Here is an 18,531-nt window from a genome sequence, read left to right as displayed (position 1 = left end):
TTAAGAGTCTAAACCAGGCATTGCAGTGGATTCCAAGGCTGCTGTATTTGAAAATACATCTGTGCCAAAATTATATTTTTTCTCTGATAGTTAGCAATAACATTGAGACAGATGAGAGATTAATAACCCTGCCTGGTTTATTCTCAACTTGTCTGTGTGTTCCCACTGGGCTCAAACAACCAACAAACCATCCATCTCCAACTCTCCCCAGAAGCTCTGCCTAGCTCCCCCTCCTGCTGTGCCAAACTCTTCCTCCCTTCATACCTGTGTCAGTGTTCTCCATTTCGCCTGCGTACTTCTTACTCTGCCTTCCTCCCTCAAAGACGTACGTCAAGTGTTTGCAAAGCCCCTCCAAGTCTGATCCTCCTTTTTTCCTCGTGGCCGACAAAACAGGAAAACACTGCTGCTGACCTCAGTGTGCCTCAAGCAGTAGCTGTGTGAGTGTGTGGGCATGTGACCTCACAGCAGGCCCCTTCATCTCTCACTGTAATGTCACGCCCACAGCAAGGTGATGGAGCACACACACATTCCAGAGATCACACTCTCCTGACACACACACAAACACACACACACACACACACACATGCCAGTGACCAGTCAATAAGGCCTGCCAACAACAGTGGACTTCAGTGCTCGTCCTGAGGCCGCTCCAGACGTGAAAGACAGATGTGCGTGTTGGTCAGAACATTACAGCTGTTAAAGCTACTGTTACATAGGGGCAGGGCTGTGATGGAGCATGCAGGGGCGGATGGTGGATGCTAAACTAACTCACGTTGGTCTCAGACCACACCCGTGTCAGGGTTTAACAGCTGTATTTATTTCAGTGTTGTGTTCAAGTACAACATTTAACTTAAGATGTGAGGCAAATCATTTTTAAATACATTTCCAAACAAAAACGTATTTGCTGTTGCAGTTTTGTTGTCTAAAAACATAGTTTCTAGGAGGCAGGGTTGCCATGGGGACGATGCTCAGGTTTAGTTATGATTGGTTTAACACATGTTCCAAATCTAACAACACACTATGTTGTTTGTCCGTGATATTCGTCTTAAAAGGCACATGTAAGAGTTGTCTGATCTGATACCCTAACAGCAGGAAAGGTTTAGGTTAACATTATGGTTTGAGTTAAAAAAAAGCTTAGTTAAGGATAACTAAGATGATATAACATTTGTGCTTGAAAAAAAACACAGTAACACATACAACGTGTAACAAATTTTTCTGAAAAACTGAAGTATTAAATGTCCTTTTACTGGTTAATAAAATTTAACTTTTCTTCTGCTTAGACTAAGATACAGAATTCATTTAAACTTCATCTAGATTTTGGATTTAAATGGTTTTTATAAATGCTTTTACTTGATGTGTAAATTATCAAGAATGTGGGAAAAAAGGTGTTTTCTTTGCTCATGAAAAGTTGAGGCTCTCAATGGTTTTCAAAGGACATCAATTATAGTAACTAATCCTAATGTTTTTCAGTATTTAACTTTGAGTGTAACATCCATCTGTTTTTTACTTTGTCTTTGCTGATGCCTCTAATTTCCCTTAGTGGCATCCAAAACATATCGTCCCATATGGTAAATGTAGTTGAGGAGAAAGTACCATGTAAGAGACAAAAACAATAACTCATATTTCAAGCTCCACATTATAAATGTTGTGGAGATCCGCACTCTGTCAGGATCTTTGTGATGGCTGGTCGAGATGCTGAGTTATGTGGAGGACTGCTCGCCTGCAGGCAGGACTTCATGGGGTCACCAACTGTGCAGTGGTATTCAGCATACCTGGACACACACACGATGTGTCTATAACCTGGAGGCATATGTAGCTCCATGAGTGATTCAAACCAGATGATTAACAGGCTAATTATCTTGCCCTTTCTCCCCACAGAGACATACACAAACACTCACATACACTCTCCATCATCCTCTATTTGACCCTGTTTCCTGCTTTTCACCCACTCAGCTCCTCTACACATATTACCCTCTGCACACACACAAAAACACACCATCAACGGTGGACAAACAATACAAGTGTTGACCACTATTTTTTGTCATTTTGAAAACGAAAAAAAAAAAAATTCCATATTCTGCAGTGGACGACACACCCATGAGCCAGTGAATTTTATCTTCAAGTATTGGACTTAAAATTTAGCGATCATCCTAAAAATTTAACCAGAGAACTTCCAAGCACTCCTCTAACATGCTGAGCAGTTTAGGTAAATATTGTTTACTCGTTTCTTAGAGCATATGGCTTTTTCCTTGAGGTGTGGTCCGAAGTAAAAGTTGGGACCGTCTTTGGTAGTCCCGTACCCAGCAGACAGAGTCCAATCCGATGAGAAATAGAGAGAGGGTTGCTGTGGAGATAGCTCAGGGGGTAACATGACTGTTTTTGTAGCTTCAGGGTTGTGGGTTTGCTCTCTTTTTGGTTCATTTAATTCAAAAATCCAAAATCCAAAGCTTTGAGGGGTTTTGATGTTTCTTGGGTTAAACCCTTAGGATCCACACAGAAGTTTGAAGTACCAGGACCCAAAGTGTCAGACCAAGTAGCCCATGGTTGTTGTGTAGTGCTTGGAGGTTTGAGGTTGTATTTGTCATTGTATTCGCTGTGTCAGTGCACAGATCCCGGCCAATTGATCGTGACCCTAAAACCAAGTCTGAAGCCTAAAACATCCCTGTGAAGTTGTGTCAAAAAGTGAAGACCGGCCAAAATATCCTCACTTTCCAAAAATAGCCTCACTCCATTGGATCTGCACTTGAATGATTCTCACAATGATATTTTTACAAGTGTACGCACGCACGCACGCACGCACACACACACACACACACACACACACAGACCACACTGCCCCTTTCTCCTAATCCTTACTTACATTGCTCGGCAATTAGCTCATTTCAAATCAGAGGTAGAGCTGAACAGCCTGCTTTTAAAACCTGTGGCACCAGTAGATCATTCGATTCACATTGCTGGAGTAATGCGCAGAAACCCTGCTAACCATAAGCATGTTACAGGAATCAAGACTGATGACTATTGGCAAGAGCGGCCAGGCCTGGATGACAGTGCTTCACAGTGACATGGAAAAACAACACCGGAGGGTTTTTCTTCCACACAACTGCTGTCAACTAAACTTAGAGGCAGACAGAGAAAATGATGTGAAAAAGAGAGAAAAAAGGGGAGAAAGTTTGAGACTGGGTCAAGGCTGTGCACCCTTGTCACATGTCATTAGTGTACCAGTTTCCCCACCGTAGCCTTGTCGCAGCTAACAGCTCATCTGACTCAAAGACAATGCTAACACATACGCAACGTACACACGGCTAATTCAACCTTGGGTGCCAGAGAAGAACACATCAAAAAGAAAGTCAATGCGTCACAAACAAATGTGTCTTTCCCTGTGTCAGCCTTTAGCTGGTTCACAGCATAACAATGAGGCACATATTTTCTTTGCTCCACTCCAGCGCATCATCTCACCAAGTAAACACATGCACAGTAACTTCCGCCATACACAGACTTTAAGCTCTGCACTATGGGACATGAAAACAAAATGTACAAAAGGATGATGGATATAAAATTATGATGGACTAATACTGTTTTGCAATTTGGAAAATAAAGTTTTGATGCAATGTGAAAAAAAAGAGTCGTGAAGACTCAATATACAAACATTTTGTAATATTTAAAGGAGAAATGAATGACATCACATCCTGGTAAATTATTTTGCTCTAGGAACCTTATATTCCATATTAAACACTGAATAACTGGAGGTAGAACTAATACATTGTTATGCTGAATAAAAAATAATATTACAAGTAAAAGTGTATAACTTTTATTAACTTATGAATTGGATTGCAGCTTTTTTCGAGGAGGTTCCCTGACTTGCAGATTAAACACATACTGCTTCAAACTTGTAAGCTTTATGAAATGAGTTTCCGTTATGTTTTCATCTCTAGTTTTCATTTGTCTGTTTTGTTGTAAATCACTTTCGTTTGATAAATAAAGGCTTATTTGATTGAATCCCCGTTTATTGTGAGTAGGAATATGAGTGTGTGTCTGTGCTGTATTTTATCTCTATCACAGTGCGATGAGGTTTGATTATGAGATATCTTTTAGCACCCCTGCTGTGGAGCGTCTGTGTGCCCTGATGGAGGTAATAGCTTCTCCCCAGTGCACATCTGTGTGTCCCTCCTGGCTGTTTGTTAATGAAAGTCGTCCTGACAGTCCCCATTTGCCCATATTCTATTCTCTCTCAAAACACACACACACACACACACACACACACACACACACACACACACACACACACACACACACACACACACACACACACACACACACACACACACACACACACACACACACACACACACACACACTGGTGCCCTTTGTATGTGTGTGTATCATAGACCTATTGCGCTAAGCGGTATTTTGCATGTGTTAATTGAAGCAAATTGATCCACATTTGGGCTACATCCATACTACTATGTTCACTGGCAGTTGTGACGTCATTACACAGCACTATAATCTAGTGTTTATACAGACAGACAGACAGATCAAACACAGCCTCCAGAAACGTTCAGGAATATCCAGACTTCAGCACTACTTCAGCAAAACTATTTTAATTAAATAGTCCTTTTGACGCAAAACACAGTGTATTCCTTAACTTAATGATTATTCGAACCCTAAATACGATATTTCAAAAACCTAACAACGTTTTTTCTTGCCCAAAAATAACAAAAACCTATCCATAGAATTATCAAATCAGTAAACAGGTTCATTTTTGAACAGGGATTTGTAACGTGTTTTATAGATCATATGTATATAATACATGTTGTTCCCGGGTGCAATCACAGACTTTGTTGTTTAATTTGGAGGACTACTGTCCTTTCCCGAACCTGTGCACTGAAAACCCTCCATCCACTGTGATTCCCTTCTTACGACTTCTGTAAGCTACAATAAGGTAGCTCTTCAGTCACTGGGGGAAAAAACCCTAACAAGATATTTTTCTGTTGAGTCAGTCCTGTGGATGCATGAGTGTGTTCAGGATGAAGGAAACAAGCAGTCATCAAACTTTTTCTTTTACTTCACAGGATTCATCTGACAGTGGGGATGAGAACAAACCTAAACCGAACCTTCTGGCCAGATCACCAAGATGCCCGGAAAAGCTTTTTTAATTTATCTGCCTTAGTGTGGATATGATTTGAGAACCAACTGATAGCACATTGACAGTGTGGGATACCGTATGTAAATCAAACCAGATGACACACGCCTCATACAATTATTCCCACAACCAGTGCAATCACAATAACCTGGACACACCATGTACATTAACAGTTAAACACACAAACTCTCAACCGGGGACCGAAGCTTCCCTAAAATGCGCAATAAAATGAAACTTAAAACATGATTAAAAGGAGTGCATTTGAAAAGCAGAGTACGGTTTCCTTCCCTGGATCCCTGCCAAGGCAAATGTTGGCTGGGGCCACATAACGTGTTGCACGTCTCTTAGTAAAATCGACGCTGACATTTAGGGTTAATACCGCTTGTCACTGTGATTCCTGCAAATATGGCTTCACCGCTGAGTGTTCCAGCAGCTGTGTGTGTGTGTGTGTGTTCGATTGTGCCCGCAGTGTGGACTAACGCCGTAATTACAACTGAATTCAGTCATATTGTCCACACCTAGCAAAAGCCTTCCAGAGGTCGCTAAACACACACATACTTATCCGTGTGTTGCCATCCAGAATGTAAGAGGAAACACCCGCTACCCACCCACTGACCCCCACACCGCACCCCTTCACCCACGCCCATCCAGTCCCAGCCTCGCCGTCCGGGTCCGAGGGTGTGAGAGCTAACAGACCGCAGTGAGTCACCGTCGTCAGGAGGGAATAGAAGTGAGGGTGCTGTGAGGAAGTTCTGGAGACACTGGAAACCACTCTTGACAAAAGTGAACATGATTCAGCCCATGATCGCACACACTCACAATCACAAACACTGACCTGCAGCCATTGTGTGTTGCATGACAACAGGCCACCTGGCACCCACACACGCCCTCGCCCAGGTCAGTGGTCAGCTTGGTGACGGCAGACATCGGGGATTATGGCTAGCTGCATGACGACACCCAGTGAGATACTTCATACAGCTTCTGCCAGGAGAGTGTGTGAGAGATGATTGCATGGCTTCATTCATTATTAGACCAACCATACAAATGCCAAAACATTGCATCCATAATTAACAGTATGAAGAATATGAGTCTGAGTCTCCCCTTTCCCTCTTGGTGATTTTTCTGACTGCTCGCTGGCTGCGGGTGGCGGGAGTCTCCCCTTCTTCATGACTCACTGATGAGCCTGTTTTGAACAAGTCATTTGCCAGCAGCTTGGAAAATACGAGCAGGGGTATTCCAGAGTTACGGTTGCACCATGTAGTGATAATTGCAACTTGGCATGCGCCGACACTTAATAAACAAATTAAACTTTATTTAGTTAAGCAAGTGATATCATGATACTTGTTTGATGGCTCAAAGGACTTTCTATTTTGGTGTGTGTGTGTGTGTGTGTGTGTGTGTGTGTGTGTGCGTGCTTCTACACACTTGATTCCCACATCCTAAAAGCATTTATGCAGCCACAGGGATGACTCAACGGACAAATAAACCAACTCCAAGATAATGTTCATATACTACTATTTTTTGCCAGTTACAGTTATATGGGAAATGTATTTGTAACTTGGATTTTGTTCACTGGCTTTTTTTATAATTTTTTTCCCAGTGAATGAAGTGCTATTTTCTTGTAGCTCATGTAACGCAGGAAGGGTTGAGGTGATCTTACAATACACAGGACTTTGGGACCAGACACTGGCGTTTGCATCCTGACTCCTGAGTGTGGTGACGTTTAGGCAACACAAGCACTTGAAGGGGTCGAGGTAAGGTCAGTGAGTTCTGGCTAAGATCATTTATCTGTGCCTTTCCAATTCACTGTTGGAAATATAAACCATTTTTATAATGTGACAATATTATGGTTAAACTTTGGTCTGACTTAGCAACAAAATTATTTGAATATTTAAGCCACCAGAGGGCCATTCACTGGAACGTAAACAAATGCTGTCACAATCTCATTCTAATCTGAACCAATTTTTCGTGAAACGCAAACATTACAAAACCATTAGTGTGAAAACAAACAAAAATAAAACCTGTCACTTAACATTTAGCAGTTATGTTCAGATATGTTTGTGCAGAGTTACATTTTTCCCTGTTTGCAGATCGCCCCCAGTGCCCTTTCCTCACACTCGAGAACCCGCAGACTTGGTTCTTTTTTTATGTCTTCCTTTGATCAACTGACTTTTTCAAAGGGGCGTGTGAACTGTGTGTGGCTGGAGACAGAGAGCTTGCAGTGGCGGGACGGCTGCTGTTGTTGTTGTTTGGTTCGGGGTTGATGTTCACCCCAATGATCTGCACTCGACTAACTAGATGCAGACCTGCAGGCACAGAAATACCTCACAATATCCAGTGTCGAGCAGCTGTGGGCACCGAGCCACATACTGAGAATGCAAATGTACGGTACACACACTCACACACATGTGAGTCATCCAAAATATGAGCAAGAGTGTGCACACACTGAAACAGATGAAAACACACACACACACACACACACGCACACACACACACTGAGAACACCCAACAAGTTCAGAGGCATCAGCCTGGAATGAGCTTTAACTGAGAAGGGTCCAAAGACACACGCACACTTCTGATATTATTTCAGTGTGTGACGTTATCAGAAAACAAATACGGCAACAAGGTTCACAGCCTCGACAACCAGTCATACATCACAAACAAATGCACAGACACACACGTCAGTCTGACACATGACATGGTGGGACTGAAATACAACAGACCAGGTATTTTTTTAATGTTCCCTTAAAGCTGCATTCCTTATTTAATAGAGTTTTATTGCACATATTGTCTCTGTTATGGCTCAGCTCTTGGCCTTGTGTGCGTGTGTGCGTGTGTGTGTGTGAATCTGGTCAGTGTAACAGTTTAACAGCTGGCTCGTTATGTGAGTTTATCCACGTACATATGAAAACCCCATCAGGCTCGACAACATCAATTCATCTCAAGTATTACCTGAATTCATTCAGTCCTTTTCAAGGTTCTCGTGTGTACGTTAGAGAGTACATGAGTGTGTGTGTGTGTGTGTGTGTGTTCCTGCTACCACTGGTTTGTTCTCATCTCTAAGCAGCCAGTGAATAAAAATGTGTCTTTTACCACACAGCTTACCATAAGAGGCCTATGGGCAGAAGCCTGGAACAAGAGAAAGACACGGGATAGTTTATGTTGTTGGCAAAGAAACATAAATGATTAACTATTTTAGTAGAATTTGAACACATCAGTTTAAAATCATTTCCACTTTGATTTTGTCACCTCAAACCTGAAAGAAGCAAGAAAAGAGTCTTTAATAGTTAATAAGTAATTTCTTCCTTCCTTTTGGTTTTTGGTGAAGTCTTCTGTGTGTGTGTGTGTGTATATATATGTGTGTGTGTGTGTGTGTGTGTGTGTGTGTGTATAACGCACTAGGCAAAGCAGAATACAAAGTTAACATGCATACATGAGAAAGTATTTAACGCTGATATCAAACCAACGAGCAATAGAAAGATTTGTTGAATCGATTTATGATACAAGGCAGGTTAACTAGTGTTATCATGCTTATGAAAACAGAAATGTAACATTATCTACCCATCAAGTTACTTATACATGAAGGAGAAAAAACCCCAGAGCTGAGTCGATTTGGAGCTCGTAGGACTCTCTGTTTCGAAAAGGCCTGACCAATATTGACTCAGGTTTTATCTCTTTCTTTGCTGGAGACCTTTTCAGCTTAAGAACATGGTTTCTTTGACAGACGGAGATCAGGAAGGTCGCTTTCACCTGAACACTCTGCCACTACTTTCCACTTTCCATCACCACCACTTTAGTCTGTCATCAGTAAGAGCTGCAGAGACGTGTGTAATGTAAAACAATTCTCGTCAGTGGAAAAACCTCCCTGTCTGTGTAACGTGAAAAAGATGTCGCAATTTGTCAACATGCTGACATTAGCACTCTTTAACCTCTGAGAAGTTTTCTCTCCTAATTGCAAACAGCACAAATAACACGTTTCTCTGAGAATTGAATGGAAGAGCTGCACCTATCTTTTGATTTTCTACTCATCTGGTTTGACATGTTGTGAAGATGCTGCAGTAGCAAGATACTGGTAAGGAAGCAGGAACTTTTCCACAGAGCTCCTGAGGACATTGTTAACACCCCTTTGGAGATTAAAAAGGAGAAGAACGAAGAATGTAGCCTACAGCTCCTGATTCATTTTCTGTGTCCTGACGTTAACTTGCGGCAGAGTAAGGATCATGGTCAACTCAATGCCTGGCTGCTGTCCAAAGCAGAAAACGACAGTAAAAATCCCAATTTGAAAAATATGACCCTAAGTTAAACGTCCAATAGTAGGCTGCTTGTGTTACTCACTGATCTAGTAGAAAGAAAACAAACATCTCAAGTCCCAGAGCTCTCTCCACAGAGTGAATGCCTGTCCTCCATCAACTTGATCCTTTTTCTCTTGCAAGGTTGAGATGTTTTTGTCAATTCAGCTTTTCAACGTCTACCATTTCCATCACTGGAGATAGACACAGGGAGGACGCTATTCTCTTCCTTCTTTAGGTCTTTGTGACGTATACAGTCCTCATTTTTTCACGAAAACTGCCTCAGAGTGGCCAAGAGAATAACATGGCCTAATATTAGCCTTGCTTTCACCAGATGGTGTTGTTTATCTATCTCCATTACACTGTGCAATCACTTTTAACATCATAATGATAAGTTGAGTCAAAAGGTTGTCTATTTCCGCTTTAACTACCCAAAAGAATAGGTTAACGTTATTTGATTTTGGCACGATGGGTCACTGAACATCTTTCTCCTCACGAGTGATGCCCTGCTCAACATTCATTCCACTGCTCACAGGAGCTTTGACCGGTGCAATCACTTGCAGCATTGTAATGACCAAGTTTAAACCAGAAAGTTGTCTATCGTCTATTAAACTTGTGTTTGGTTCTCAAAAATCACGTTGAAAAAACAACCATATGACAGAAGATGTGTCGTGTTGTGTTCTCAGAATGTAATAAAGGTCATGCCTGCTTCATTAACAAGAACATCTGAATGTTAACGCTGGTGTTAATGGCGAGGCTCATTATGCGCCGCCCGCACTGTCCTTTCTGCTCACAATCCCCTGTTTCTTCATTTTGATGCAGCGGCTAGAAATAGCACATAAAGTAAGCTTGTGGAAATGCCACAGGCGACAGCTTATGACAAAGCTGACAATACAAGAAGCTATTAGCAAGCTTGCCAAAGAGTCATTAGCATGCAGCAAAGTTTTCTCTAAGTATGAACAGACAAAACTGATCTGGCGTAACTCTGTGAAACGGTTCAGTTTTCCTTAATCCTGTCAAAACTCTTCCTGGAAAGCAAGAAAAGAGTAAAAACCAGAAATGATTTCTGCAATGTCTGGTCAAATTAAAAATGAAACTTAGGGTGAAAACAATGTGTCCACTGTAGTAGATGATAAGTGCATGTGGTTGTTTGTGTGTCTGTGTGGCTGTGTGGCTGAAAAAAACGTATTGGTGCCACATGTATGAATAACGGCTGGCGGTTTTGTCACCAAGCGTGTGAAGCATCACATTGTGGCGACACATCTCTGTGACAGCTCCCGGCACCAGCGCCGCAGCTGGACTTTGACGGTGATAACTACTGACAAGGAGTGGGAGAGGAGAAAGGAAGGAAAGGGTAGGACACTTGTAGATAGCAGCTGTAGGCCTGACTTCACAGCTTCACAGAGCGCTTTGAGCAAGACCCTCTGACAATGCCACTGCACAGAAAAGGGGAACTCAATGAATCTTAAATCAGCTCTCTGTATGGTTCAAAATTCAAGGTATTGCTGCTTTTGAGCAAAGGCGGCCCTTCAAAGGCAGAAAATATGAATTAATTTGACCTTTGCCCCAGTTTTATGTGCATGCGCTCGATTTTTAGGTTCTGTTTATGTGCATATGAGCACCTGTGACCTTTTCCTCTGATGCTGGAAACAGATGCATTTGTCTCTTGTGTCTCTTCCGTGAAGTCCTGTAAAAGTCAATTTACTGTCCTAATAAAGAGCCCTGCGCTGTGTTCACCTTTAAGGGCAAACTAATATAAATCGCAGACACGTACAATTTGGTGGCAGTAAGAATGACTGTGGTATCAGCCACATCCTAGGCTCCACAAAAGGTCTCTCTTTCCAGGTTATGGAGCAGCATAGTCTCATTGTTCATCTTTACAGCTGTCATTTAGCAGACTAAGCCCGATGCGTGCGTCAGCCTTTCCTTTAATAGGGAACACCGCCTCTCTACACGGCCATTGATTCACGTCCTCCACCCTCGATAGCTCTACTATCACCCAGAGGTTTTGATCAGCACAAATTTGATCAAATTTGCCCTGGCGGTGCGTGTGTGTAATGAAAATTGAAGCAGAATGGAAATCAGAAAAACAGAAGGACACTTTGTTGTGTGTTGCTGCGTGTGCTTTACTCACCTACACCTCAGTGCATTCGTGGTTCTTTATCCGTTTGGCGTGCAGTAGTAAATTGAGCAGCTGCATTGTATCCTGTGAACAAAAGAGGCCCATTTGTATAAATTTGGCTTGCGGAGGGGTTTGGCTCTCCAATGCGCCCCTTGCGTAGCCGATTTGATTACACGGATATCTGTTGCTCTGCCTCAGCAGATAAAACAGGCCTCCATCAATGGAAGGAGTCAACATGCCCCACAACACTTCAACAAAACTTTGTGTATTAGCAACACAAGTCAGTGGTGAAGGCGCATTCATCCCAACAAACATGTTTATGCGTCGTGGATGTGTCTGGGTTCATGTGCGTCTGTGACACAGGTTTAAGTGAACGGCAAAGACTTTTCCTTCTGTTTTCTTCGATCCAATGCCGAACGTTTCAACAAATTCCTTTTGTTTCTACTGTTTTCCTGTTTGAATGTAATATTTATCCCACTTTTAAATTTTTGATTATTTCGTTAATCCTTTCTACTGTGTGTTTTATGTCAAAGTAAAGTCTCTGAATAAGTTTTGCCATTTAAAAACATAGTTGCTTATTAGTGATATGTCTACAACCACAGGTTTCATCATCACTTCATCGGAAAATGAACAACAGGAAAAATTAGGGTAATTTGAATGTTGAATGAAAAGATTAAAAAATTTAAAATAGCGATAGATAGAAAAGAAAAAAAACTCAGTGGGCTGCTTTCTCTATTAATTTAAATCATAGGATTGTTTACTTTCTCATTCAACCATCTTGTTTTCCATCTTCCTCTTTAAAATACTGGCCACTCTACCACTCCTCCATACACATCCCCTCATCCATCACTCTTTCCTTCAGGTCCAGTCTCAGTTTTCTATCTGTGGTTGAAATGTAATGCCTGTCAGGAGAGAGCGCTCTCAGGCCAAACGTTTGGCCTGCCTACACACACACGCGCACACGCACACGCACACACACACACACACACACACACACACACACACACACACACACACACACATCCATTCAAACCAGCACAATCTAGCAGGAATAAGTGAGTACATACAGGCTACACACCCCACCTGCAACCTCTTCAAATTAAACCTCCCACCATTCTCCCATTCCGCTCCCAAACCATGAGAGTCCCAAGAACCTCTTGTTCTTTAAGCTCCAACCACCATCTTCTACTTCACTTTCTCACTTTCCATGTTTTTAATCTTGAAGCCAAAATGTAGTTTTTCAGTTGCTGATAAAACCAGACATTTATCCATAAGCAGCAGACATATGGTGATTTGTATACACAGAAATATGTGCAAATGTGTAATGACAATCTATGCAACTGATGACATTTATTGACGCGTGTTCAGGAGTACACGCTTCTGTGTGCGTGTGTGTGCGTGCTTGCGTAATTACCTTGGCTCCATTATCTCCGCCTGTTTATCGTCACCCTTACACCAATATAACAAGAACTAATTTATGCTGGCCCCACACACACACACACTGCTCACATGAGTTCACATCTACCATACAAGCTAAACTGATCTGCCTGTGCGTGTGTGTGTACGTACATCGGAATTGTTGCAACAAGCTGGGAAAGAACACTTCTGATGATGAGGAGATGAGATTTTGTAATGGTTTTAAAATTCCCACTTTAAAATGACATCTTATTTAGGCATGGAATGGATTAGGTTGAATACGTGTATGTCTGCTTGTGCATGCCAGTTCATGATTCGAATCTGTATGTGTGTGTGTGTGTGTGTGTGTGTGTGTGTGTGTGTGTGTGTGTGTGTTTGTTTGTTTGTGTGTGTGTGTGTTTGGCCCTGATTGCTTTTGGTAGCATTATTAACCTCACCAGTCAGCAGCACTAAATTAAATGTCAAACGTCATATCAGTTTGGAAGACGATATTCTCTCTGTCTGACACACACAGACACACACACACAGACACACACACACACACACACACACACACACACACACACACACACACACACACACACACACACACACACACACACACACACACACACACACACACACACACACACACACACACACACACACACACACACACACACACACACACACACACACACACACTCAGTCTCCACTTGACAGCAGAAATGAGCATACCTCATGTAGAGGACAGCAATATACTCACAGACACTCTAAATAGCAATGAAAAGACAATTCCTACATAATCCCAGTCCCGGGCTCTGTAGATTGATTTGTAAATGAAGGTAAATGAATCTCATCCTGGAAACCTGACCTCACCAGGCTGGTCCACGCTGGGCCGTCAATCAACAGCCTCATCAGCAGCAGCACAGGCGCGATAGCAGCAAAGCACACCTTAATGGTCCTATCAATCCCATCATACCCCGCAGTATGCATCCCTGTGGATTTGGCCTGAAACCTGCATCTATCATTATTGTGCTCTGATGCAGCCATTAGAGTTTCTTTTCCCCTCTGCGGCTTCCCTTTCGATCCTCTCGCCCGAGGAAAGAATGTAAGAGCGCTTTCCATTCGGCAGAGAAAGGAAAACAGGATTTTTCTCACTGGGTGTGGAGCTGGAAGACAGTGCTTCCACTAAGCAGCACCGAGGGCTGTGCTCTGACCACAGTCAGGACTATCTTAAAAAATGATCTTGTTCAAACAATTTGAGGCAAATCAGTGGAAAATTGTATTTACAATTGAGAAAGTCTTTGATGAGGAATCGTTCTCCACACACACACACACACACACACACACACACACACACACACACACACACACACACACACACACACACACACACACACACACACACACACACACACACACACACACACACACACACACACACACACACAATTTTTTATGGTCATATCAAACATCCGACAGAAGATCTACATGAAAAATGTCTGTGCTGTTTGGAAAATTCTTTTGCCATCACCCTTTTTGAGAGGCAATCTCAGCTGCACGCCCCAAACCAAGGTCATGTTCAGTCTGATATAAATAATGTGTCACAAAGTATAGTCTCCTCATATGTTTCAGTTAGAGCGTTGCAGGTGTGCAACAGGATTACAAGCCTTGAACAACGCAACGCAGGACCATCTGCTAGAAGAACCAAGTTGTGAGTCCAAGTTACCAAGTTGTTTGTATAAAAAAAGGAATGCACAATGTTGTGCTCATTAAAGTGATGATATTTTAGCACAAACCCCATCTCTTTCTGCCAAAAGAAATAGCTTTTCTTTAACAAAAAATATATTATTACTTTTCTTTTTCTTTCTTTAACAAAGACGTTGAGAGGTCAAGAGGGAAAGTAAAAGGACAAAAAAGACATACATGATGAAACAAACATAAAAAACTGGTTGACGAAATAAGAAGGACTTCTCACAAGCAGCCCCAAACTCATGCACCATGGTCTTCTGACCCACACGCTGGCCCCTGCATCTATGATCCCTGAGATACTTTTGGTGAACTGGAGGCTTGGAGTCAGGCCACAGAGAGCATGAAATAGGCTTTTATCATAATCATGGCCTCCGGTCTTTTGTGGTAGCCACTGCAGAAAATCCCCACCGTGCGTCCTATGCTGTGCTGCCTCTGCATCCTCCTCGAGTTGCTTTGTAGTTTGGGTAACAGCACAGAAGAAGTGTAGCAATCATGTAACAATCATGTGGAACGACAAAGGCTCGTATATCCATTTGCAGAATCGCAAAACCAAGCTGCCAGGCTCCTATCAGCGCACCGCAGAGTCTGGTGTGGCCTCACAGGGTTCACGCTGAGATGTGAAGCAGACTGAAACATACTTTAAGAGGAACTGTAAGAACAGGTTCTGTTTCATCTGGATTCATCTCAGCTGGTAGATTACTAGCAGGTGTTTACACAAGGCTTCAACGCAGAAACCCTACCCCCCCTTTCCTCCTACTACCTCCTCCTGAAATGTATTTAGTATACGTGTGTGGCATGTGTGTGTTCCTGTATTTCTGAATGTGAAATCAGATTAAACTTGAGGAGAGGTTGAGCTGCAAGTGCTCTGTTACGCTCGCTTTACTCCTAGGTATGTGTGTGTGTGTGTGTGTGTGTGTGTGTGTGTGTGTGTGTGTGTGTGTGTGTGTGTGTGTGTGTGTGTGTCTGTGGGGGTTGGGGGCTGGAACTGCTGTTCTTGATTCTCAGGTATTTAACCTGGGGCCATTTGTGCACAGGTTTGAGTGTGTGTGTGTGTGTGTGTGTGTGTGTGTGTGTGTGTGTGTGTGTGTGTGTGTGTGTGTGTGTGCGTGTGTGTGTGTGTGCTTCTGTAAACTAAAAGCCCACCTGCTGATGGCCTTGATAAGGATCCTCTGGGGCTCTGTCTCCTATTACATCCATAACATCCACAGGTTGGACAGAAAATTACCAGAACACGACCACAACATGATCAGAGCACTGAACAACTGTAATTACATGTTCATATGAAGTTGTCGGGGTGATTTACGTGCACAAATGCCTCCTTCTCCGGGCGACTCTGCCGGTTGTTGGCAAATAAGAAAATCAGTTCATGAGACTAAACTGTCTGGGAAACATTTCTGTGTTCCCATGTGGATTTAACAAAGTGAATGCTGTCTTTGAGTGCCAGTTTGAGATACAGCAGTAGTGACAGCAAAGAAAACAATATCACAGTTTGGTCATTTGCCTGGTTCCCCACAGAGAGAATCAAAGGAAGCCCACTTTTTTTAAACGCTTGCAAACGTGGGGCAAAAATTTGAAGCCTAATTAAATGCCAAAAAACATGCTCATATTTACTGTATTATGAGTGTTTATTGTGCCCCTTTTTATGTAGCGTGGTTGTGTGATTTTTATATGGACCACAAGAAAACAAATGTTAAAAGTTAAAAGCTTCAACTGTCAGTTTGCCCAAATCAAACATTTTCGAATCTCAGTTTTATTATTCGAAGGGTTTTGAGAAATCCCACTGCTTATAGACAAGTGCTTTTTCAAAAGAACATCCTGATTAACCAGAAACTGAAAGCAAAGGAATCAACTATACTGAAAAGTGTACATCTGCAGCTGACATACACACATGCATGTTAACAGTGTTATTTTCAGATTAGCAAACTCAAACTGAAGCATGTCGAAAATGTGTAAGTAAGTGACAGATAATTGCTTTCAATATTTTATCATACCAGCTGTGTCATTCCTCTGTCATTTACTGTTCAAGATTCTACTTTCTTACATACGGATAAACTGTGTGTGTGTGTGTGTGTGCGTGCGTGCGTGCGTGCGTGTGTGCGTGCGTGCGTGCGTGCGTGCGTGTGTGTGTGTGTGTGTCTGTGTGTGACCCAGTCCCTACAGGTGCATGTGTGTTAACTGGCTCTTTTGTCATAACCTTAACAGGATGCGTCAGTCAATAGAGAGGAAATTACCACTCGAAGAATGAGAAGAATCCGTGTTCCCTTACAAAAAAGTGAAAGACAGGGGAAAAAAAGAGGGCAAGGCGCAGACATACAAAGATAGACATGACCACTCATTCATATTTTCAGCTCTGTCATTTTGATGAGTTGACATTTTTATTTTCAAACACTGAATCTATGTCTGCAGAAAGCCAAAATTGTGACATTGCGAAAACATTTCCCAGACATCAAGCTTGTATTTCAGGATCGCGTTACAGGAAATTTCCCCTCACACAAAAAGTGAGGTTATGACACACAAGAGATCAATGCCCGGTTCAGAACCCTAATTTTAACACGACCCTTCTCCAGCCAAGCACTTGTGCATTGTTTTCCATCAGCAGAAATGAAAATGACTTATCATGTGTGATAGATTTGAAGTTGTTGTATCATTAAGGTTTTGTTTACTTAACTGTATGTTGAGGAATCAGGAAAAGAGAAAGGGAGACTGACAAAACGCATACAACTGCAGTTATGTTGTAACTCAATATAAAACTCAGAGTGTAGCCTCGGGTGGGAACATACCGTTCAGTATTCTGTTAACTATTGGAAATTAAATTTAAACAGTTGAAATTAGAATGGACATGTGGAGGGGAAAGTTTAATCAGGAAAAAAAATTATATTATTTGGCAATTTTGGAGAGAAATGTAATGCCGTCTTGATTATGTTTTTTATTATGATAAGGGAATGTTGTCAATGAACACAGTGTGTCTGCCAAGTCATTAAATGTTCTGAGCGCTTTTTTGCAAAACATTCACTCACGATGTACAGATTTGAATTTCTTTTTCCTACCATATCCTACACAGCATCTTTTCGTAGCAGCTTAAGCATGATTAATGTTTTTATGTGATTATGTGTAGGCACGTGGTTTAGGTTACGGACATTTTTTGGTCTTGGTCTCTAAAGGAACATAGCCAAAGCACTTCTGCTGCCTAAACCTCCCCACACAGGACTAAGTTGGTGTTTCCCCAACATGAGGAAAAAGTACAGGGTTCAAGAAAAATATTGGAAAAGTAATGAAGTTTGAATAATGAGGTTCTGCTCAGATCAGATCAGTACAAATGGGGTAATCAAACAGTTTTTACTGAGAAATGCTAACAGGTGGTTGTATGCAGGCGATTATCCTGTGTCTCTGCTTACTTGATCTTTCTTCGACCACCCACTGACACTTTATCAATGTTTTTAACCCCTTACTACTCAACGACTTACGCTACACTACCACGTTTTAGTTTTAAAACGCATAACCTTTGTTATGTGTACACCTGGCATCACACTGCCTGAGAACTTTGGAAACATGGCAGGCCCTGTCTAGGTTTAAAAACCCTGGGGCTATGTGTTAGTATAGACGGGTCGAAACGGAAACGTTTGGAAACGATAAAGCCGTCACCCCCATTCGCTTCCTGATTGGGTCTCATCGAACTCAACTCCACTGCCAGTGGTAAATGCAAAGCGCACTAACTTTCAGGAACAGTTCCATCTCGTTGTAGGCCCAAGAAAATCTCTTCCTTTTCACGATTGCTGTTCCTCGTTCGTTGCATTTTCTGCATTGTAAATCTGCTACCCAGTTCACACGCT

The 18,531-nt window shown here is 42.1% G+C and overlaps 1 protein-coding gene across 4 annotated transcripts in view; it reads right to left on the bottom strand.

The window, feature by feature from the left end:
* The window catches only part of slit2 (slit homolog 2 (Drosophila)), a 132,244-nt gene that overhangs the window by 105,380 nt on the left and 8,333 nt on the right, over positions 1-18,531 (bottom strand). For 3 of the 4 annotated variants that reach the window (XM_047333991.1, XM_035637608.2, XM_047333992.1), the window contains exons 3-4: positions 11,564-11,635; positions 5,976-6,121 (exon numbers count right to left, since the gene is read on the bottom strand). The gene's annotated coding sequence lies outside the window, so the exon portion shown is untranslated. The remainder of the gene's footprint in view (positions 1-5,975; positions 6,122-11,563; positions 11,636-18,531) is intronic. The other variant, XM_047333993.1, reaches the window with a different exon arrangement.

The sequence above is a fragment of the Scophthalmus maximus genome, chromosome 8, assembly GCF_022379125.1.
Source record: "Scophthalmus maximus strain ysfricsl-2021 chromosome 8, ASM2237912v1, whole genome shotgun sequence".
Classification (NCBI taxonomy): Eukaryota; Metazoa; Chordata; class Actinopteri; order Pleuronectiformes; family Scophthalmidae; genus Scophthalmus; species Scophthalmus maximus.
This window is presented reverse-complemented; position numbering and strand designations above follow the sequence as displayed.